This window comes from Spermophilus citellus (assembly GCF_964194105.1).
Source record: "Spermophilus citellus genome assembly, chromosome: X".
NCBI lineage: Eukaryota > Metazoa > Chordata > Mammalia > Rodentia > Sciuridae > Spermophilus > Spermophilus citellus.
Window position 1 is genome coordinate 13,923,731 of NC_138190.1, and position 13,598 is coordinate 13,937,328.

Consider the following 13,598-nt stretch of genomic DNA (forward strand, 5'->3'; position numbering starts at 1 on the left):
GGTTCAGGGGATTGATTACAGCAAAAGCTGTGCCCTCTGAACCTGGCTGTAGCCAAATAAAACTGTTTCCTGCTGTCTTCAGTGCCTTGCCTTGTCTGTCCCAACAAAGTACTTGGTATCTAGATGAAATGTAAAGCCATAGGGACTAAATGGGGTCATTTCAGGAGAATGTATAAGACAGTAATATAATGAAGGCCAGAAGAAGAAATGTTCAAAGGAAAGAATGACTACTTGTATTAAATGCTGCTGCCAAGTCAAGTATGATAAGTCAGGTAAGTAAGAACTGTATTTGACAATGTGAAATTCACTAAGGACTGACAAGAGCCTCAGGACAGCACCTGATTAGATTGGACAAGGGAAGAATGTGGAGCAATAAAGTATGAGCATCCTTTGAAGAAGTTCCTCTGAGGGAGGGTGACCAGAAATGGAGGCAGGGATAGTGAAGGGGGATGCGGACTTAATGGTGATATTAGAGCATGATTGTAAACCGATAGGAATGATCCAGAAAAGAGAGGGAGGAATTCATTAAAGCAGGAGAGAAGGAAACATCGTTTTTACATAGTTTTTGTTATTGTTGCTTGTTTGTTTGTTTTTTTACAGTACTAAATGGAACCTATGCTAGGCAAACGCTATGCCACTGAACTTCACACCTGGCCCTGAGAGAAGGAAATAGAATAAAAAACTAAGTCCTTTACAGTTCAGCAAACACACCAGTTAAGTATGGCAATAAGTTACAAACGATTACAAAAACATAGGTATTTATGAGTTCATATCAATAATAAATAGATGAACACATAAATAAATGGGGCAAAAGGAATGGCATTTGCTGAAAGCCGACTGGTAAATGTGGATGGAATACTAGAATTGAAAAATCATTATTTTCAACCATCATATTAAAGATTGGATCAGGCAAAAATCATCACTGGATGCTAAATCTACAGAAAAAAATATTAGGAGGAGCAGAATATTTAGTCTTCCCAAAGGCTGCTGATTTGGAAGGAAAAAAAAAAAAAACAGTAACCACCCAGTGGAGAAATCAGAAAACCCTTTAATCACGTGATCAAAAATTAACATTACCAATGAGGAGGAGATGGACATCATGGGCCTCTAAGATATGATGCCCTAAGGAGGACACATCATCACCTATGCAGTACTATGGCCCAAAATGCATAACATAAGTGAGATAAATCAAAAGTGAAGAATATCCTATTAAAAAAAGAAAAGGAGGGGGTGGACTGTATTCATCCCAAATATTAATGTCCTAAAAGACAAAGAAAGGCTGTGGAAATGTTCCAAACTAAAAGAGACTAAGAGGCATGATAACTAATTGCAGAAATAACTCTAAACCAGATCCTATACTAGAAGGAAAAAGTACTGTAAAGGATGTTATCTGGCCTATTGTCAAAATCGAAATAGAAATAGAAGATTAGATAACAGTATCTTATCAACATCAAATTTACAGAATTGATAAAAGTACCCTGGTAATGTAAGAGAATATTCTTATTGTTAGGAAACTCAAGTATTTAGGAGTAAAGGGCCATTAAGTATGTAATTTATTGTCTAATAATTCAGAGAAAAAATAAGTGCATGAGCAAGAGTGCAAATAATAAAGCATATAGGGTAAAATGTTAACAATAGATGCATCTGGATAAAGGGTATATAGGTATTCTTTAAAAAACAAAAAACAAACCAAAAAAAAAAACCCTCAATACTGGGGAATGGACCCAGGGGTGCTACCACTGCACTACATCCCCAGCCCTTTTTAGTTTATTATTTATTTATTTATTAGGGATTGAGCTACATACCAAGACTTTTTGTTGTTGTTGTTGTTTCTAATTTTTGAGACAGGGTCTTGGTAAGTTGCTGAGGCTTGTCTTGAACTTGCAATCCTCCTGCCTTGACCTTCCAAGTAGCTAGGATCAAAGATGTGCACCACTGAGCCCAGCATCGTATAAGGGTACTGGGGGTTGAACTCAGGGGCACTCCACCACTGAGCCACATCCCCAGCCCTATTTTGTGTTTTATTTAGAGACAGGGTTTCACTGAGTTGCTTAGCACTTCGCTTTTGCTGAGGCTGGCTTAGAACTTGCAATTCTCCGGTCTCAGCCTACTGAGCCGCTGGGATTACAGGCGTGCACCACTGCACCCAGCTAGGTATTCTTTATACTGTTTTCACTTTTACAAATAACGTGGAACATTTGTGAAGTTTAAATTTTTTTCAAAATAAAAAGTAAAAGTCGTTAAAAAATTGCGTGCTTGAGAAGACAAAGAAGAGATATCCTGAGCCTAGAAAAGATGGTCTTTGACACATCAGGGCCATCTCACTCACAGTTTCACAGCATCAATGGCTAGTACTGTGAGTCTTTGTACAAATGAGGGCATGTTGGACGGTGGGAATATGAGGAGGTTCCTGTTAATGAGCACCAGACAGCAGGTGATGTGTGAAGGGTAGAGGAAATAAAGTATAAAATAGCGCCTTTGGGAAATGGAAAGGCAAATCTACTAGGCAAGCATAGTAGGATTGCTGGGCAATGTTGAAGGTCCACTGAGATTTATTAAAATCAAAAACTGGACCTAGAGATTGCTATTTATTTTTAGAACTCCCCCAGTGATTTTAACATGCAGCCAAGCTTTCAGAACTATTGTGCATAAGGCAAGGATTCTCTAGCTCAGTACTACTGATGCTTGGGCATGATTATTCTTTGTTATGGGGCTGTCCTGTTTATTGTAGGGTGTTTAACAACATTCCTGGTCTCTACCCACTAGATGCCAGTAGCATCTCCACCCCTGCCAGTCATGACAACCAAAAACCAGAAATGTCTCCAGACATTGCTATAAATCAAACTCACTCTCTCTCTCTGTCTCTCTCTCTCTCTGTCTCTCTCTCTCTCTCTCTCTCTCTCTCTCTCTCTCTCTCTCTCACACACACACACACACACACACACACACACATTGAGAACCACTATGATAAGAGAATAAAAGCTATAAATATTACATATTGATAAAGGTCAGGAATTAGGCACACTCCTTGCTACTGGGGTGGAGAACACAGGCTCTGAAATTAGATGGTCTGTATTCAAAACCTGGATCCACTACTCACCTTTTGAATGACCTTAGACAAGGTACTTAACTTCTTTGTGCCTCAGTTTCCTCTTCTGTAAAGTTATAAAAATACTTGCTTCAAGATGTTAGGAGGATTGAATGAGTTAATATATGTGAAGCAGTAAAAGCAGTGCGTTTGCAGTAAATATTAACTATTAGCTACCATTATTATAATTACAGTCAGAAATGTAGTGGATACTAGATGAATGTCTGTGGATTAATGAACTGTTGACATTAAAATAGACTCAATGCTGAACCCAAAGAAATGTCCCCACTCAATGTGAACAGAAAGGCTCAAAGCATTGAATTTTTCTTAGAATTAGTGTCTGATTTCTTCTAGATTCTAAGCATGCTCATTCAGTTATTCAACACATATTTATTCAGCACTGACTATGTCCAGGTAGTGTGGAGATCCTGACCAAAAAAAAAAAAAAAATGAGCAAAGTCCCTGACCTCTTGGGACTTATATTCTAACAGGGAAAAAACAAAGATGTGAAATTAGTAATAAAAATAGAATTGCAGGTAAGAGTGTTAACAAAAGTGGGATAAGAGAATGGACCTTTCCAGTGGTGGGGGGGTGCTCTTTTAGAACAAGGGTTAGAGAACATCCCAATGAAACCAGGGAACAAGTTATGTGACTGTGTGGCAGGCAAATGCTTGGCTTGGGTGAGGACCAGTGTGGAGAAGTATGAGAAGAAAATAAATAAAGGGGGCTACACTGGAGACCTGGGAATCCATCCTAAGTGTGGAAGGAGGTCATTTGAAAGTTTTCAACCTTGGAGTTATAAGACTTCATTTACTTACTGGCTAGTTTGTAGGGACAAGAGTGGATGCTGGGAGGCTAGCTTAGAGGCTCAACAGTCATTCCAGAGAGAAATGTGAGTAGTGACAGTTATCTCTGGGTAATATAAACGAACTCACTTTGCATCATAACAGGATCTGATAGAAAGTGAACCTATCCTGTACACAATCCTGCAGTTTAGGGGCTTCAAAACTAAATGAATGGCTGAGGAGCTAAATGGGTTAGCTCAGTGGCAGAAAACTTGCCTAGTGTGTGAGGTCTTGAGTTCAATCCTCGGAACTACACACACACACACACAAAAAAAAAAAAAAAGAAGAAGAAGAAGAAGCTAAATTAACATTCCAGGTGTGGTGACGCATGCCTATAATACCAGCTACTCGAAAGGCTGAGGCAAGAGGATCACCAGCCTGGGCAACTTAGTGAGACCCTATCTCAAAATCGAAAATAAAAATAAAAGGGGCTGGGGATGTGGCTCAGAGGTATAGTGCTTACCTAGAAGACTTGAGGCACTGGGTGCAATCGCTAGCACCATCAAAACAAACAAACAAACAAAACCGCTAAATGAACAGTTTTATAAAGCATGACTGTAGGTCATAAAATCAAATGAAAGGGAAAAGAGTGGTCAAATCAACTCAGAGAATTATGATCAAGAGGATCGTGATCATTTTAAAATAAAATGAACAGATGGGAAATGAAATATCAGTACACTCACATGGGGAAAATATGTAACACTGATTTTGTTGTAATTATATAAAGGTGTGTTTATACTAGGTTGAAATATAAAATGCACTTCTCACTGAGAACAGTGGGCAAGAGTTTGAAAAACACTATGAAATTACTGTTTATTTATACATGTATAGCTTATAACTATCCCTTTATTTTCTCCCCTCCCTACTGCCTCCAGCATCTTGCTAAGTGAGAACATTATGAAAATTCCCCAAATGTAGTCTCTTCATAATCTATCTAAATAAAACCATTGATTTAATCCTACACTAACTTCTCTAAAGAGATCAAAATATGAACCTCCAAAGTCAGGAAGATTGAGTGGCTGTAAACCTGTTAAGCTTTCAATGAAAAACAAAAAAATTCTAAGCAGAATAAGAAATTTTTGAATTAAACTTTAGACTTTCAGCAAACTAAATAAGGAAAAAAAAAACCTCCTGAAAGAAAATTAGCTACCAGAATCCTACAGCGTGCATAATACTTTACTTAATGGCAAAATGTTAAATAAGCATTTCCACCCAAATAATAAATTACTACTCAACATTATTCTAGAAGGAAGCCTAGCCACTAAGACAAGAAAATAAAATGAGGTAAAAATATTGGGGGGGCTGTGGCTGTGGCTCAGAGGTGAGTGCTCGCCTAGCACGTGTGAGGCACTGGGTTCGATCCTCAGCACCACATAAAAATGAAATAAAGCTACTGTGTCCACCTATAACTAAAGAATTAATAAAAAGAAAATCGGGGAGAGGGGATCCCTATACTATTGCCATTCAAAGCCAATGATGACCTACTTATCTACTTTGAAAATGTGCAAAACTTAATTGAAAAAATATGAAATGAAAAAGTATAGTAAAATGGTTTAAATATAAGTTAGATCTACCAAAAAAAACTAGATAGCGTTCCTACTCAATAATATAGTAATCAGAAGATGAAATGAGAAAAAGGATACAATTTCTAAAAGCAATAAATATTACATACAAAAAACAATTTTGGAATTCATCTAAAAGGATGCATAAGACCTACAACGTATACTAGCATAGGACAGACACACAGATCAATAGAACACAATAGAGAAATAAATAGAATCACACATATAAATTCAATTTTTGACAAAGGGGCCAAGGGGATATGATGAAGGAAAAGAAGAATTTTTCAACAAATAATGTTGAAACAACCAGATATCTATATTGGGAAAAAAGTGAACCTTGACCCTTGTTTCATACAAAAATAAGCTTGAAATGAAGTTAAAGACTTACATATAAATGATAAAACTATAAAATGTCTAGAAGAAAGCATAGGAGAGTATCTTGGTGAACTTGAGATAGACAAATACTTATTAGATTACTAAAAATGCTATCCCTAAAAGAAAAAACTTGATATCTTTAAGAGTTTATCAGAATTTAAAAACTCTGATGGCACATGCCTGTATTCCCAGCAACTCTGGAAGCCGAAGCAGGAGGATCACAAGTTCAAGGCCAGCCTCATCAACTTCATGAGACTTGGTCTCAAATACAAAAATATAAAAGAGGCTGGGGATGTAGTTCAGTGGTGGAGCATTCCTGAGTCCAATCCCCAGTACCTCCCCTGCCGCCAAATTAAAAACTTCTACTCTTCAAAGAAACATCATTAGGGAAATGAAAAGGCAGACCACAGACTAAAAGAAAGATCTTACATCCAGTTGCACAAAGAACTCATGATTCAATAATCAAACACATTGAAGAAAAAAAAATCAGACATTCACAAAAGAATATACACAAATGAACAAAAAGCACATGAAAATGTGTTCAACATCATTAGTCGTCAGAGAAGAACCTCACAAAGCCACAGGAATGGCTAAAATAAAATAAACTGACAATACCAAGTGCCGATGAGGGAATACAAAACGGTACAACCAGGCCAGGCATGGTGGCGCATGCCTATAATCCCAGCGCCTTGAGAGGCGGATGCAGGAGTATGCCAAGTTCAAAGGCAGCCTCAGCAACTTAGTGAGGCCCTAAGCAACTTATCAAGACCCTGTCTTAAAATATAAAAAATTAAAAATGAAAGAAAAAGAGCTGGGGATGTAGCTCAAGGGTTAAGCACCCCTAGGTTCAATCTCAAGTACCAAAAAAAAAAAAAGTACAACCAAGGGTTGGGCATGTAGCTCAATGGCAAAATATCTGATTAATATGTGTTGAGGCCCTGGGTTCAATCCCCAGAACCACCCAAAATCAAAAACAAACAATAAATCAAAAAACAAAACGGTACAACCAGTTTGGAAAAGTTGGGTAGTTTTTTTTTTTTTTTTAATAAAGTTAAACTTACCACAAAACTTGACAATTTTGGGCTGGGGTTGTGGCTCAGTGGTAAAGCACTCACCTAGCAAGTACGAGGCTCTAGGTTCGATCTCAGCACCACATTAAAATAAATAAATAAAATAAAGATATTTTTTAAAAATGACAATTTTACTTTTAAGTATTGAGTAGAGTGAAATGGGAATTTATGCTGTATGCAAATATTTATGTTGGCTTTACTCATTAATCATTGATAATGGATAATTGATAATTGCAAATGGATAAACTGTGGAATATTACTCAGAAATAAAAAAGAATGAATTAAGCTGGGTGCAGTGGCACATGCCTGTAATCCCAGTGGCTCAAGAAGCTGAGGCAGGAGGATTAAAAGTTCAAAGTCAGCCTCAGCAACTTAAGTGAGACCCTACCTCAAAATAAAAAATTAAAAAGGGCTGGGGTGTGGCCAGTGTTTAAGCGCCCCTGGGTTCAATGCCTGGTACCCCCCCCAAAAAAAAAAGAATGAATAATTGATCCACATAATAACATAGATGGACTTCAAATGTAATATGCTAGGTAAAAGAGGCCAGACTCAAAAGCCTACATAGTATATGAGTTTATTTATGGAACAGTCTGGAGAAGTCAAAAGCATACAGACAGAAAACAAATCAGTGCTTTCCAGGGGCTGAGAATGATAGGAGTGGTTGACTACAAAGACACTCAATAGGACATTTGCTGAAGTGATAGAATTCTTCTCTATCTTCATATGGTGGATATAACGTGATATGATGATAGTTACATGACTATATGTATTTCTAGAACTGTACATTAAAAAGAGCAAAGTGTGGACTGGGGTTGTAGCTCAGTGGTAGAGCACTTGCCTAGCACCTGTAAGGCACTGAGTTCGATCCGCAGCACCACATAAAAATAAATAAATAAAATAAAGTATTGTATCCATCTACAACTTAAAAAAAAATAAAAAACAGTGAAGTATAATAAATTATACTTCAGTTTTAAAAATGCAAAACAGACTCAGAATCTTTGAGGGAACTGATTTTATGATAATTTTTCCCAAATATTTCAACTTCCCCCCACCTCACACAATGCCCCCTCCCCAAATAAAGTTCCACAGATTAAAGACCTAGACATTTTACAACATTTAAAATGAACTTTTTTCCTCTCTCTTGAGGTAGAGAAGGACTTTCTCAGTGAGGCATAAAAACCAGTTCCCAGATTTTTACTGAAGTCAGAATCTCTATTTTTGGAACTGTTAACATTACAGAAACACATCCCCCCTCCCCATTTTTTAATCTAATGGTGCTGGGCCCGATAGTGTATTTGAAAGTGACTTGGCACTCTCTAAAATGGAAAAAATGTATTTGCCAGTTTCATCTGACTAGTGAAAGCACCAAGAACATTTGTCGCGATGAACCTTCTCTGAGTCCCCAGAATGACCACATCGGCCATGGAAAATCAACTTCTATGCTGGCTCTCCCTAACACCTGGGCAAACTCACTTGGCCATTTCTGGAAGGCTGTTCGTGGTACCAAAAACATAGCGGCTTTCCTTTCCCTGCCAAACCCGCCAATGAAATTCCATTTCTCAGATTTTTTTTTCCTTCTGATGAAGAAAATCATAGCCATAATTAGAGTTCCATTTTTTCTTTTCTTTTTTTCTAACATTTTTTCCCAGAAAAATACACACACCTGGAATCTGTGTTTTTTTGGCAAGAATTATTCACAGACAAAACAAGGATGCTGGCCCTGCATTTCTTCAGTGGTTTTTTTTTTTTTTTCAGTAGTGAAATTTGCTTTATCCCCCTTTTAATGAAAGTCACCTTGCAAGGATGTGGGAAGGATAAAAGCAAAAGGGAATCTGATCTGGGCTGGCAGGGTGCTGAGGCCCTGTAAAACAATACCTCTGAATAGCTACAAAATTTGGCCACTTTTTGTATTCCAGCTTTGCATTTGACCTGTACAAGTGGCCAAACCAAGCAATGTCCAACTCATCTTGGATTTTACCTAAGCAAAATTTTGACACACTAGATAACGCCTCCCCAAATCCTTCGGACATAACATACCTTGTCTGTTAATTTACAAATTATTTGGACATCAACCTTAATAGTATTGTATACTAATGTGAAACTCTTAATGCACTGTTAATTATTAATAAAGCAATAAATTCTGTCCTACCATGCATGACTGGGGCTACTTCAGGAGTCCTTCTTATGATAGTCAAAGTTGAGAAAGATTAGAAAAACTGCAATATTTTGCTTAATAAAACTTTACTCGACATCACCCACCAGTTCCAAACCTGATTAAAGAAATGATCCTTTTCCCACTTATGGTGATCATGAGACAAGATCCGACATAAGATGTGGGGCCCAACGCAAAACAAAAATGCAAAATCCCTTGTTCAAAAATCATTCCGAATTTCAGCATTAAGCCAAGTGTAGGTTGCACCTCCACGAAGCCAACTCTGCTGTTAGATAAAGTACGGGCTAGAAAGCTGTAAGGAAGAAGTAAAGCATTTTGCTATTACATGAATAGCAATAGTTTAATCGTTTTTAATGTGAGTGCTTGGGGATACAGATGAGTTGTAACGTCTTAGGACCTCATCTTTAGATCTCCCACTTTTCCTTAAATTTTCAACTTGTTGGACAAAAAGTAGGTCTATATAGTATTGCCACATAAAGTAGTCTGCCACATAAAGTGTAGTCCGTGGGCAGCAACAGTAGCAGCTTCTGGGAACTTGTTAGAATTGCAGACTCTGGGGCCCCACCCCAGACCTACTGAATCAGAACTTCATTTTAACCAGATCCCCAAGGGATTCATGTGCACAGTACAGGCTAGAAGTGTCACTGTCGAGGCAGCCACGGAAAACCTGTCTCTGGTTTCATCAGGCTTTTGGGCAACCGGGCAGCGCTTTTTCTTTCTCTCACTTTGTATATAGTTCCGGAGCCTCAGAATTCAAGTCCCTGACAAAATGCGCTCGCCCGAATCCACTAGCCTCTTCCCCGATGCTCACCCCCTGGCTCTGAGCCGCTGCTCCATCCTGCCGGGCCCGGGGCCACCTGTTCTGGGCCCAGCCAGGTGGTGCTTCGCCCAGCAGTCCCGGGCCCGGGGCGCGCTAGCGCTCCTCCGGCACCGCCACACCCCACTGTCCCGCACGGTAAATTCCCCGGGATGCGCGTCTCGCAGACCGCCGGGGCGAGTAAAGCTCGTGACTCCTGTTTCCCAGAGAGGCGGGAAGGATTTGAATCCGTTTAAAAGTTTGGAATACACGAGTCCCCCCTAAGAGAACGCGTCGGTGGAGCCCCCTTTCCCTCAGCGCGCAGTTTCCCACTGAGGGAGTGCCGGCCCCGGGGCTCTGCGCTTTGCCACTGCCTTTCAGGACGGCCCGGGCCGACGGCGGAGAGCCTCAGCCGGGCGGAGGGAGCGTTCGTCCCGTCGCCCTCCAGTCCACACGTTGCGACTGAGCCTCCCGTGCCTGTCGCCAGCTCTCCGGCCGGATCCTAGAAGCGCTAGGGGACAGACCCATCTCGGCGCCGCACGCTTACCTGTCGGTCCCAGCGACGGGCTGGCCGCTGGCGCCCTCGGGTCCTCCTTTTCCCCTTTCCCTCGGGCCTCGTCCCTCCTCCTCCCTCCCGCGGGCCGAGCACCGCCCCCGCCGCTCCCGGACCGCTCGCGCGCCCGCCTGCTCTCCAGCTGCCCAACGCGGCGTGGCGCGTCCGGCGCTCGGCGGCTGCAAGGCTGGGCGCGGAGGCTGGACGTGGAGGTGGGGAGCGGGCGGGGCGCAGTGAGGAGGGTGTGAGCGCGCCGCGTAGCCGGCCAGAGCCCTGCAGGGAGCTTGGGGCTGAAGAGGTGGGGGATAGCGGGGGCAACGAGTCCGGCTGCCCACCCCACTTTCGCCAGAGCCCCCGCGGCGCTTCTGGGCTCCGCGAACCAATAGTCCCTGGATGCTGGGCGTCGAGCTCGGCGCGCTCCCCCTCGGGGTCCCCAACTTTCACGCCTAGCGGCTCACCTTTAGGGGTCGCTCTGGTACCCAAAGGCCTGTCCCGCTACTTCCAGCGCCGCGCGCTGTGATAAATGGGAGCCCCGAGGTCGCCCCTTTGCCAAGATATTCCTGAATGCAGAAACCAGACCACTTAAGGTTTGGAGAGACCGATAAAAGAGAAACGTCCTGGGAAAGGATTCAACTCGTGGTTTCCTGGTGAAGGATATAATTCACTGGGTACCTAGAAACTAGGATCCTCAGCACTCTGCCTTCTGGGGATAGCTAGAGGGGTGAGGTGACAGTTTATGAAGTTGATGGTCCCTGGTCCCCTCTACCGTTTCCCCCTGTCATTATCTCCACCCTCTGCACTTTCATAGTGTAAAGGTAAAATTTCTAAGCTGATTCTAAGCTGCAAAAGCCTGAATTAAAATGTAAAAGACCGGACATTGTAAAGTTTCTAAGCTGCAAAGCTTGAATTAAAATGTAAAAGACTAGGTATTGTTAAGTTCCTCTGCTACACCCAGAACCTGAAATTCCTGAGATAGTTAAAACCAGGCACTACTGGCCATTTAGCCTAGGGCCCTGTGCAGTTTGTCACAGGGCCCGAACCAATCAGTTTGAATGTGTACCCCGCTTAGGAGTGACCAATCACCCCCGCCCGCTCTGTTCCTGCCAATGAATGTGCTAATCACGTCTCAGAGTTGTTGTTCAGTTGTTGTTCAATTTTCCTGCGCCTCATGATGATTTGTTCTGATGTATGCAAACCCCCCCCTCCCCAAAAAGTGTACTTAAGCTCTGTTTGACCTCTGCTCTGGGTTCTGGGCCGCTCTCCCTTCCTGACTGAGCCTTGAGCCTCAGTGTGCTGAATTAGGATCCTCTTCAATAAACTCCCTCCTGCTCATTGCATGAAGCTGGTCACTTGTGGTCTCTTTCTCCAACCATTCTCCGAACCCTTACAATAGAATAAAAATTAGATCTGGATAGCATCTTGTCAAAGTACCCTACTTCACAGATGGGAAACCCGAGGCTCGGTTCTACAATACGAATTAGTTATAGAGACCAGGTAAATACTAAACACTCCGAATTTCCTCTCTGGCTCCTTTTGCTACTCCCCCCCCCCATAGTCAAATAACACCTATATTTGAGAAATGCTTTATCACTTTAAGAACACTGTTCTCTCGGTTAAACCCACAGAAGAATATACCGTTTATCTTTATGATCTGAATTCCGATTTGAATTCACATCCCTGGAGACGTGATGTTTATAAAGGGCAAATCTGCAGAGCACATCCTCTTTGACTCTGCCATATTAGCCACATCAGAGGTGAGGTATATACTGAGCTTTGCAGGAGGGGTGGAATTTGTTTTGCAAACACCAATTTATTGACACAACATTCTAGCGGGATAAATGAATGGACAGTGTTTTCAGAGAGACTTTTGGCTGGTTGGATTAAGGAAGAGTGGAGGTCAAGAAGCTCATCCAGATTACATAACAAGCTAGAAGTTATGACTAGAGGGAAAAGAGTGTATGAGTAACTTGATGTTACTCCAAAGGGTTAAATTGGTTCTGTTTAAATTAATTTATTTACATATGTTTGACTTTCTATAAAATAAACTTCATATTGAATAGAACCATCAGGACTCTCATAGACTGCTAGTGGGAGTGTAAATTGCTTATAACACTTAGAGTTCTTTAGCAGAATGTATTAAAGTTGAGAGTACAACTAACCCTATGGAGAGCAACTCCCCTTCTAGGTCAAATAAGTGTGTCTGCTTACCAAAGCATATGAACTAGACTATTATACCAGTGCATCTGTAATAGCTCCAGATTGGAAACTGCCCAAATGCCTGTTAACTGTAGCATGGATTAAAAGTGGTGGTGGTATAGTCACCAAATGGAATGTCAGACAGCAATGAGAATGTTTGAACCACTGCTACAGTGAATTTAGATGGACTGCATAAACAACGTGGAGTGAAACAAGTCAGAGATGTCCGTGCTTGAGATTCTGCTTCTATAAAGGATAAAACAGGCAAAACTAATCTGTGCTGTTAGAAGTCAGGAGAGTGATCACTGGTGAACTAAAGGAGAGTTAAAAGAGAGAATAAGAAGGGCTTACAGGGTGCCAGTAACAAACTTGATCTGGAGTCTGGTTACATGAATCTATCATATTTGTTCAAATTCATTGAGCTGCTCAACTATAATATTGTCCACTTTCTGGTATATATGTTTCACTTCAATTAAATGTTAAAACATGTATCTCATACCTCATATAAAAAGTTGCTTGAATTTCTGAAATTGAGATTCCAGACTATGTTTTTCCTTTAAACAACTTGCTTAAAAAAAAAAGTACTTTAAAGAAATATGTCTAAAAACCAAAAGCCAGTTCTCGCCATAAAATTAAACTTCTTATTTTGTTATACTTGCAGCCAAACTTTCGTTTTTGACAAACACTCTCAGATCAATATCAGGACCTACAGAAAAGATGTTGGGACCAAGTAGAACTGGCCCTCAGTCTGAGGGCCTTCTGCCTTTTCCAACAGGAAGCCCTGATCACCTGCCTGCCTCCTACACAGGACACAGAAAGAAGATTGTGGGTGCTCAGGATTTGTGGTTAAATATTTATTCAAAGTCTGTGGGCTGATGTCCGGATAACTGGCAAGTAGGTGACTGGCCCTTATTCCACAGGGTCTTTGGGCAGGTAACGG

At 41.1% G+C, this 13,598-nt stretch overlaps 1 protein-coding gene across 6 annotated transcripts in view; it reads right to left on the minus strand.

The window, feature by feature from the left end:
• The window catches only part of ADGRG2 (adhesion G protein-coupled receptor G2), a 113,395-nt gene extending 102,805 nt beyond the window's left edge, over nucleotides 1–10,590 (minus strand). For all 6 annotated transcript variants that reach the window (XM_081277090.1, XM_081277088.1, XM_081277089.1 and 3 more), the window contains exon 1: nucleotides 10,457–10,590. The gene's annotated coding sequence lies outside the window, so the exon portion shown is untranslated. The remainder of the gene's footprint in view (nucleotides 1–10,456) is intronic.
• Nucleotides 10,591–13,598: the final 3,008 nt, after the last annotated feature.